This window comes from Melanostigma gelatinosum (assembly GCF_949748355.1).
Source record: "Melanostigma gelatinosum genome assembly, chromosome: 17".
In the NCBI taxonomy this organism is placed as follows: Eukaryota; Metazoa; Chordata; class Actinopteri; order Perciformes; family Zoarcidae; genus Melanostigma; species Melanostigma gelatinosum.
This window is the reverse complement of record NC_136650.1, coordinates 2610435-2621332: the sequence shown is the minus strand read 5'-3', so window position 1 is coordinate 2621332 and position 10898 is coordinate 2610435.

The window sequence follows — 10898 nt, the reverse complement described above, 5'->3', positions numbered from 1 at the left end:
GATGAGGAGTGAGGATCATGGTGATGGCTTATGATGAGGGATCAGAGGACATTAGAGGGGAATCAAAAAACACTCTGACAGAGGTAGACGAGCTGGAAGGGACGTGAAATGGAGTTGCTGACACTGATTGACACAGCACCGCCCGGACACTGCAGTTAGCAAGAGCAGGAAGGGTTGGCAGGTACATGGGCCACACTCCTGAGTCTCTACCTGACAGCAATAAGCAGAGTGAGCCGTCCTGCAGAGAGCACTGACCTCCATTCACTCTTCTTCAGGTCTGTTGCTCCACACGCTGAAGCGTGAACCAAATTGCATGAAACCAACAGCAGGGTGAAGAAAAGTCAAAGTTTTGTGTTGACATGGTGTCAACTTGTGTTTGGCTTCAGTGGTGGACAAATGTGCCTCCTGTTCAAAGCGGTGCTCCAGTTTGTTATTCCACTGGTTTTATGGGAACTCTTCCTGGGTTTGGATTCTGAACCGTGTCCTTGTTCAGCGCACTTTCTGCAGGCCTGCATGTCACTGTTCACCTTTGCCTTCTCTTCCAAATAAGTCTGGCTAACGTGAGGGTTTGTTTGCAGCTGTCTGTTCATCTCATGTCTTGTGTTCCCTGATCCAACTACTTTTTAGTGATGATCCCAAATTTCAGCAATCAACTTTGTAAATAATGATGGTCAAAACTAGAAAAATTACATATCGCAGTATAATAATACAATAAAGTAAGACCTGTATAAGCATCGTCTTGATAAACCCTACAAATGGAATAAAAAGGTGCTGGTCTCATCTTCTATCACAAGACATGTATTTTTATTTAAAGATATAATATGCAACACTTTCCTAAAAAACGAATGTATGGAATGATACAAAGATATTCCCTCTCAGTCATCACATGTGACGTGACCGCTGGTGTTTGTATCTGCAGTAACCCTGCCCTCTGCCTGTATTTACTTTAAGCTAAGAACATCTGGTGTTATCCAGCCAATGAGAAGGGTTGGCAGTCCGTTCTCATTCCAGTGCTTTGTCACACCCCTCGGAGTACCGAGGCTCTAGCTATGTGGCACTCTTAAGCGTACAAGTGGTGGAGAAGGTGTTGTTACATCGCTTTGTGTTTTTGTATGCTTCTATGTGTTTCCCCCGTCAGTCTCTGCTGTGTGCTGCTATGTTGGACTCAGTAACCGAGCGGAGACACAGACAGGCCACAGCAGGAGCAAGTGTGCTCTGGGCTGCATTCATTTAAAAGGACGTAACTGCTGTGGAACAATCACAAACTAATGTTTTATTCTTCTCATTCACGGCTTTGTTCTCACTAATGCTGGCCCCACTCTTCATTCACTCTCTAGCTTGCTTAGCCAACACTGCGCGCTTTCTCTCTCTCTCTCTCTCTCTCGCTCTCTCTCTCTCTTACTCTCTCTATCTCTCTCTCATTTATTCTGTCCCCCCTCTCTCTCTCTCTCTCTCTCTTATTCTGTCTCTCTCTCTCTCTTATTCTGTCCCTCTCTCTCTCTCTCTCTCTCTCTCTCTCTCTCTCTCTCTCTCTCTCTCTCTCTCTCTCTCTCTCTCTCTCTCTTATTCTGTCTCTCTCTCTCTCTCTCTCTCTCTCTCTCTTACTCTCTCTCTATCTCTCTCTCTCTCTCTCTCTCTCTCACTCTCTCTCTCTCTCTCGCTATCGCTCTCTCTCTTATTCTGTCCCTCTCTCTCTCTCTCTCTCTCTCTTACTCTCTCTCTCTCTCTCTCTCTCTCTCTCTCTCTCTTATTCTGTCTCTCTCTCTCTTATTCTGTCTCTCTCTCTCTTATTCTGTCTCTCTCTCTCTCGCTCTCTCTCTCTCTCTTTCTCTGTCTGTTATGCCAAGGGAAATAGCCAAATGTTTGATAAGTGAAGTGCCTATGAGTCCTGAAATGGTTTGGTTCGCCAGAAATGATCCCACTAATAATCCTAATAAACTCCAAGAGGTGGATGCCATATATTTACGGATACATTGAAATAGATTATAAAATGATTTGGAGTGACAAATATATTTTTTTAATTGTTGAGGTAGATTCAAGCTGTATGACTTAAAAGGTAATGTTTGACACTAATGAGCAATGCTTTGTTGTAGAGTGTTCATTGTCCTCAGGTTATCCATGTTTATTCAGTGTTTCTACCTGAAGATTGATAACAACATCCTTTCTGAACTTTACCATCATGTCTTTCCCCTTAAAACCACCAGTTGTTATTACATTTCGGTTTGTGTATGGATGAAACATCATGTTGACCTATGTAAGGGACCAGTGTGTAGGATCTGGTGGCATCTTGCAGTGTGGCTGAAGATTACAGCCAACTGAATCCCCCGACGCTCACATCTTATGATATGGTCTAATACTAATTTGATTTAACTTATGCTGTGAAATTTGATTCTAAAATGTGATAAGTGGTAAAACGTCATATTTGTTGTAACCTAACAGAAGGCAAATGGATTATTTTAAAATGTGTGTTTCTCTCATTTGACTTCACACATTTACATCGGCTACTACATGCAGAAGCAAAGCTGAACCAGAATGACTTGAACTGATGATTCAATCAGTATTGTGTCGATACTTTGTTTTGTAAATCTGTGCTGGGATTTCATTTTTGAAAAGTGGGTTTGCCAAACTGCTGCGTGTTTGCACTTGATTACTTCATATTCAGCATATTAATAAAGTCATTCTAACGCCTGGTCTACAACTTTGCAAGAGAAAACAGTATTAACTGTTCAGAATGAATGTACAATGTCAAGAATAACTGATTTATAATACTGCTGCGTGTCAGACATGTACCTTATGTAATGTTATTTCATGGAACTTCATTATTAAATGGTCCATTATATAACTTGCTTTATTGTCAAGTGTTTTGGGATGTATTGAGTTTTTTGTATTGTATGTCAACATTTCTTTCACAAGTGCTCACAAGTTCATTCTTGGCCCCACCTTGAGCCACACAAAAAAAAAAGAATAATGAATATAATAATAATATAATAATGAATTCTACAAATTGTCAATATTTGTGTGTTTGAACAATGGAATGTACCCAGTAATATGTGTAAAATATGATATCTGCGCAAAATATATGCTTTTCCTGCTCGTGCTCTCCGTGCTCCGTGCTCTCCTGAGAACGCGCAGCTAGGGGGGCTAAATCATTTTGGCCCAAAAGAGGCGGGTCTATGAAGCAGTTTAGCCAATTGCTGACTCAAGATATAAATGAGTGACATACAATTTAGCCAATCAGCGCCCTCAAATAGATTCAATGTGGGGCCAAAAAGATTTTGCCCCGCTAGCTGCGCGTTCTCGTCAGGAGAAGTCTCTACAGGCAGGAGCCAGGGTGAGCACGACTCCTCCAAGACCCGTTTGAGAGGAGAACTTTGGCGGAGATTCTGCAGCCAAAGAGCTGATATCAGATCAGCCTGACCTCACAATCAGACAGCAGACTCGCGGGAAAGGGAAGCAGTACATGTGAAGCTTCACTACTAGCTGTACACCAGACAGGTTTGGCTAGCTGGATGACGTCATGCTAATAACTTATTTAGCTTTTTAAAACAACGGGGACAGATCCAGCACAGACAGCTACGGGAGTGAGGGTAGGGGTGGGAATCATCAGAGATCCCGCGATACGATATTATCACGATACTGCGATATTCTGAGTATTGCGATAACATAGGCCTATATTGCGATTTATTACTTTTTTGAACTTTAAATGATGTCCCCAAAGGAAAACTGTGTCAACATGTTTTATCCAATGAGATAAAGTTTTCAGTCTGTTCATCTCACTTCAATCATTTTTATTGCAGCAGAATATGATTGTCAAGCAGACAGACTGACCAACAATGTCATAAATGTTGCATGAACCTGACAAACTGAACTGTTTGTATTACTACATTGTCCAACTTAACTAAATGCAAACGTGTGGACTCAGTATATGAACTATAACTTATATAAGTAGGATATAAGAGTTATATAACTCAGTATAACTTGTGATGCGTGGACGTCAAGGCAGAGAGGCAGTGATGCGCTGCTCTCTCCCCATGAGCTGGCTACTGTTGGCAGATTTAACCCTGTTGTGAGGCCAGATGTCTCTATCTTTGTTTTGACCAACTTCCTACCAATCACGCTGACCCGGGACCTTTGCTGACCTCACCAGAAAACAACTCAGCACCATCTAGTGGACTGAAAAAGTAATTGATTTGATTTTTCAAAAGAAAAAAGATTTATTTTTTATTTTTTATAGTTTATAGAATAAAAGATCGATACTTGGCGTCCGTGTATCGATACAATATCGCCACGCAAAATATCGCGATACTATGCTGTATCGATTTTCCCCCACCCCTAAGTGAGGGATGAGGAGGTAAGGAAACATGAGAACACCAGGACACAAATGAGAACTCTGTCAAGCTACATATTATGCAAAGTGAACATCTTTTCTTCTACATAGTTGTCCTCAGTCTCATCTGCTTAACTTGGTCATGGAGGCATCAACATGTAATAGAGATGGTGAATTAACAGTGAAAACTCATCATAGCTTAATTGTTGGAATGCTGTTAAGCATTCCAACAATTAAGCAACCGTTCAACTATCTAACAGCAACTAACAGCAACCGTTCAACTATCAAAATGTTCAGCTCTTTAATGACATGTGTGCTATATCGTTTCATATTTCTGTTCTTTAAACTTTTTGAATTATTAAGCTTTTTTCAGCCCTTTTCTGACTTTATAATGGGTGTGTATTGGGCATCTTAGAGTGCGTGATGTCACCGCTAGAGTGAAGAGCAGCTTGAGATTCTTGTGAAAAAAACATTTGTATTTTGCCAGTGTCCACAATCTTCACTCTTCATGCATCATTTCTGGATGTAGAAGTAGCTAATATTGTCCTTGTCGTAGACAAATGACTGTGGAATCCCACAGATTTCCACATTTGACACAGAAGCCGTTAATTGAGAGGAAAACCAACTTTCTGCTCCATAGAGACCAATGTTAAATTTTGCTTCAAAAACATCTTCCACAGAACACGGTACCCCATTTCTAGATCGCCAGTTAAGCCACATTTTTTACACTACAGACACAATTTTTACAGGATCTGTTTCTCAAGTCATCCTTCCTCTCATATATTAATATCGGAGCAATAGGAGCTACGGTTATGGGAGTTTCGATGATTTGTTTGAGAGGTGTTTCCCTGTTTGATCTCCATGAAAAGGCTTTCATGTTTCATGTTGATAAACAGACAGACTCACAGACACACGCGCACATACACTCCTCTCCCTCTCTCTCTCTGTGTCTCTCATACAGTCATTCAGGTCTTAGGGATCTTTAGAGGTCTTTCCCCCCTCCTCCACCCCCCTCCACCACACACACACACACACACACACGCCATTTTAAAATAAAAGCCCCACAGAATGAATCCTAACTGAAATGCTTGTGATGAGCCTGTCATTTAATAACCGGTTTGTGTTTATCTAACATTATGATTCTGTCTCCTCTCCCCCTCCCTCCCCCACCCAGCCCCACCCTTTCAAAATAAAAGCCTCATGGATTAACTGTATTTAAACGTTAAGCTCAAAATTTGGCTTTTTTGTTGAAATAATGAATGCTCTTACCAAAGTCCCACCAAAGTTATGGTGGGACGGATTGTGACGCCATTGTGGGGTTATGGATGGATTCCAGTGAGAGTCATTAACCCTTCCAATAAGCCAGTGACTTTGAGACGCAACTGCAAGATTGCTGACGTGTTCCCCTGTGTGGCACTTGAGGACTTTGACACTGACTACTTGTATGAAAAAGACCAAACTGACAACGTGAAATGCAATGTGACTAAGACTGTTGACCAAGCTGACACCGGCAGTGAGAAGAGTCTGACTGTTGACTCAGAGCATTCTACACACAGACCTGGCAGATCTGTGCTCCACGACTTAGGACTGCAGGACATTGACGTTGACTCAAGTGACCTGTCCCCATTCTGGAAGGTGAAGCTGGTTGATCTGTTGGCCAAGTATGAGTCCATCTTTTCCCGCCACAGTTTGGACTGTGGAAAGGCCAAAGACTTTGTCCACCGGATTCGACTGAGCGATAGCAAACCCTTCAGACTGCCTTATCGTCGTCTGTCTCCTTCACACTATGAGAAATTGAAAATGGCTCTGAATGAAATGGAGGAACAAGAGATCATAAGGAAGTCTGCAAGTGAGTACGCGTCAGCACTTGTTCTTGTTTGGAGAAGAACGGAGATCTGCGGCTTTGCACAGACTTTCGCTGGCTGAACGCACGCACTGTGAAGGATGTGCATCTCTTGCCACACCAGGCAGATGCTTTGGCTGCGCTTGGGGGGAACGCTTTCTTCTCAACCATGGACTTGACCTCTGGCTACTACAATGTGGAAGTCCATGAGGAGGATAAGAAGTTCACCACATTCATGTCTCCTTTTGGACTGTACGAGTACAACAGGCTTCCGCAGGGACTATGCAACAGCCCAGCCACATTCATGAGGATGATGATGGCCATCTTCGTTGATCAAAACTTCTTGAGCCTGTTGTGTTACCTTGATGACATCCTTGTCTTTGCTCCCAACGAACAATTAGCTTTGCAGAGGCTGGAAATGGTGTTTGAGAAACTGAAGGCGCACAACCTGAAGCTAGCGCCAAAGAAGTGCCACTTCATGCGACCATCTGTGAAGTTCCTGGGGCATATTGTGAGTAAGGATGGGATCTCCACTGACCCAGAGAAGGTCAAGGCCATCGTGGATCTGAGTGAGAAGGATTTGATGGATGAGAGCACCAACATTCCCCCTCCATCCAAAATAAGATCGTTCCTTGGTATGGTTGGTTTTTACCAAAAGTTCTTCGAAGGATACTCGAGTATCAGCAAGCCTCTCTTTGCCTTGACATCTGGTGTGAAGAAGCCACGATATGCCAAGAGTAAAAAGAAATCACCTGTGGCTAGGAAGCTAGCTTTGGATGACTGGACCCCGAATGCAGTGACGCTTTCAATAAGCTGAAACAGGCTCTGCTGGATAATGCTACCTTGGCTCATCCCGACTTCAGTATGCCTTTCCTGCTGTCTGTTGATGACTCATCCAATGGCCTTGGGGCTGTGTTGTCTCAACTGGCTGAGGGCGATGACGTTGCACGACCAGTGGCATTCGCCAGCAAATCTCTCAACTACACCCAGTCACGCTATCCAGCTCACAGGCTAGAGTTTCTAGCACTCAAATGGGCTGTTTGTGATAAGTTCAGCCACTGGTTGAAAGGTCACACATTCACTGCATGGACTGACAACAACCCACTGACCTACATTCTCACTAAGCCAAAGCTTGATGCCTGCGAGCAGAGATGGGTGGCTAAGCTTGCTCCATATGACTTTCAGATCAAGTACATTCCTGGACCTAAGAATGTGGTCGCTGATGCCCTCAGCTGTGAGCCTTTTGTACAGCCGAGTTTGCTGCATCGCCTGACAAGAGTCCCTTATGGCGCACTACTGGAGGAAGCAAGCGCGTTAAATTGTGACCGGGTGCAGGATACTTTTCGTCAGTCCTGTGACCCTTCAGCCATGTTGCAGATGCATTATCCACCCACTGTGGACTCCAAGGATCCAGAGGGACTATCCCAGGATACCTGCATCTCCCCGCAGGCAGTGTCTGCTGTGCTGGAGCAGTCTTTGGACCAAGAGCGCTTACCACACCAAGCCTTCCTCTTGCCGCAGCTTGTTCAGTCTATTCAACCAGGTGAGCTGTCTGATGTCCGGCCTCTGCCTAGAGATAAGCTGATGGCTATGCAGCGAGCAGACCCCTGTTTGAGTCGAGTGCTTCACTTTGTTGAACGTCAGAGGCGCCCATCGAGACGAGAACGTGCAGGTGAGCCGGTTGAGGCTCTGCGGCTCCTCAGAAATTGGGAAAAACTCACCATGAACACAGGTGTCCTGTATCGTGTTTCCAAAGACGCTGTTGCAAAGTGAAAAACCTACCAGTATGTTGTGCCCACTGTGCTGAAGGAGAAGGTTCTCAAAGGTGTGCATGATGAGGCAGGTCACCAAGGTCAGAGACGAACATTCTATCTGACAAGGCAAAGGTTCTACTGGCAAGGAATGGAGAAAGACGTGGTACAGTATGTGCGATGCTGTCGCCGCTGTGTGTTCAGCAAGTCTCCCGAGCCTGAGGCCAGAGCACCGCTTGAGAGTGTTACAACTTCCAGACCCCTTGAGCTGGTGTGTGTTGACCTTTGGTCAGCTGAGGACTCTTCCAACAAGTCCCTTGATGTGCTTGTGGTTACTGACCATTTCACTAAGCTGGCCCAAGCCTACCTCTGTCCCAATCAGTCAGCTAAGGTTGTCGCTCAACAGCTCTGGAACAACTTCTTCTGTGTGTACGGTTTTCCTGAACGTGTACACTCTGATCAAGGAGCTAACTTTGAGAGCAGTCTGATTGAGGAGATGCTCCTAGTTGCTGGTGTTGAAAAATCTCATACAACACCTTACCACCCCATGGGCAACGGAGCTGTTGAGAGGTTCAATCGCACGCTTGAAAATATGATCAGAGCACTACCACCAAAGGCCAAGCACCGATGGCCCCAGCAGCTGAAATCTCTCACCTTCTCCTACAACTCAACAGTGCATGAGACCACAGGCTTTGCCCCATTCCAACTGATGTTTGGCAGGACCCCTAGGCTGCCTGTTGACTTGATGTTTGACTCTGTCCTTTTGGATGATCAGGTGGTGGATTAAGATGCCTATGTGCAGTGTCTCCAGCGGGATTTAGCAGAGGCTATGAGGGTTGCTCAGTTCTCCACCACAAAGCAGCAGCAGAGGCAGACTGACCTTTACAACAGGAAGCTTAAAGGTGCCCCTGTGGATGTTGGCGACAGAGTCCTGTTAGCTAACAAAGGCGCACGAGGAAGGAGGAAACTAGCTGATCGTTGGGAGAGACACCTCTACACTGTTGTGGCAAAACAAGAGAACACGCATACCTTTTAGGATCAGGAACTGTGCCACAGGCCAGGAGAAAGTGGTCCACAGGAATCTTATCATGCCTGTGAACTTCCTGCCTCTACCGACTGAGTCTGAAGATGATGGTTCTTGTGGCAGTGATCTGGCCACTGGGGCTACGGACGACTCCCTGCAGGGTGATGATGTGGACTCTGTTACACTGCCTTCCTGTGCACCTGAGGACAGGACTGTGTCATGGGTCTCCAGACTTCCAGCCTCCACTGGTGATCAGCTGATTGCTTCCGTGGATGTTCCTGCTGTTGAGAACTTGCAAGAGACTGATGAGAGACCAGGCCAAACTGGTTCTTGTGACCTGCTTGTTGACATAGACTGTCCTGCTGACCTGACTGACTCTCCACCTGTTACTTCTGTGCCTTCGCTTGACATGCAGCCTTCTGACGTCGGTTCTCTTGTCGGATCAGGTGCAGAGTGTACTCGACCTGACACTGCTTGTAGTGAGGAGACACTAGAAGTAAGAACTAGGTGTGGCAGGGCTGTTAGACCTGTTTTGAGGCTTAGTCAGCAAAAGCACCAGAAGGTTCTTGCAGGGTTATAGTGTTTTCTGTTCTGAGGTTTAATGTACTCTGTAGAGATATCATTTTCTACGCCTCTTTTGAACTGTGGGGTTATTTTGTTTTGTTGTATTTGATTTTTTTTTCTTCTGAAGATATTAGAACCTGTGAGACCACTGGTAGTGTGTAACTCTGGATAGGTTGTGATTGTACTGTAATTACTGTGTTTATTATGTGATATCTAGTGACTTTAACATGTAGATCGGCATGTTTTCCTATGAGTGTTGAAAGGACTTGCTACCCTTTCCCATTCTAATTCTTCGGGAATAGTCATTGACTAGACTACTTGGTATCCATATTCTGAACAGTACTGTACATTATTTTTCAAGTTGTTTTTAAATAGTCAATCTTACCTGATATGTTCCTGTTTGGTGGTATTCTCATGTTGAGTTTCTTTTAATTAATTGTATTATTTTTTTTGGTTGGATGAGCAAGTGGAGATCAGTAGGGGGGAATGTAACAGAGTTAATGATTCCACTTGCCATCACTGGCCATTGGTTGCTAGTATTACTATATTATTTAAGTTATTGCTAATCCTTATCATTTTCATATTATATCCTCATTTAAATATCATTTACAACGTATCATTAGTTCCCCATGGAGACAAGTGGGTTGTGTGTAACAGCGCCCTTTGCTGGCTGCTTGCAGACTTTAGTGGTGTGCCCAGCTTTCATGAACTAGTCTGAAGCAAGCTGTTTTCATGGTAGGTTGACCTGTGACAAGCTCCGTTGTGAAACATCTCATTAGATGTCTGATATACATATATATATATAGATATATCTATATCTATATATATATATATATATATATATATATATATATATATATATATATATATATATATAGATATCTATATATATATATATATATATATCTATATATATATATATATATATATATATATATATATATATATATATATATATATATATATAGATATCTATATATATATATATATATATATATATATATATATATATATATATAGATATAGATATCTATATATATATATCTATATATATATATATATATCTATATATATATATATATATATATATATATATATATATATATATATATAGATATATATATATATATAGATATATCTATATATATATATATATATATATATAGATATATATATATATATATCTATATATATATATCTGTAGAAGTCCCTTTTTGTTCGTATAATTTCTAGAGCAAATGGTTTTAACTGATAACTGATTTAGCATTTAGCATTTAGCATGAGTAACATGCTAACAACAGTTAGCTTAAGTATTTGTCCCTTTGATTTAACAGTGTTCCGGAGCTTGTGACCACGACGTCGTCTATGAGAGTCACTGAAGCTGTTCTG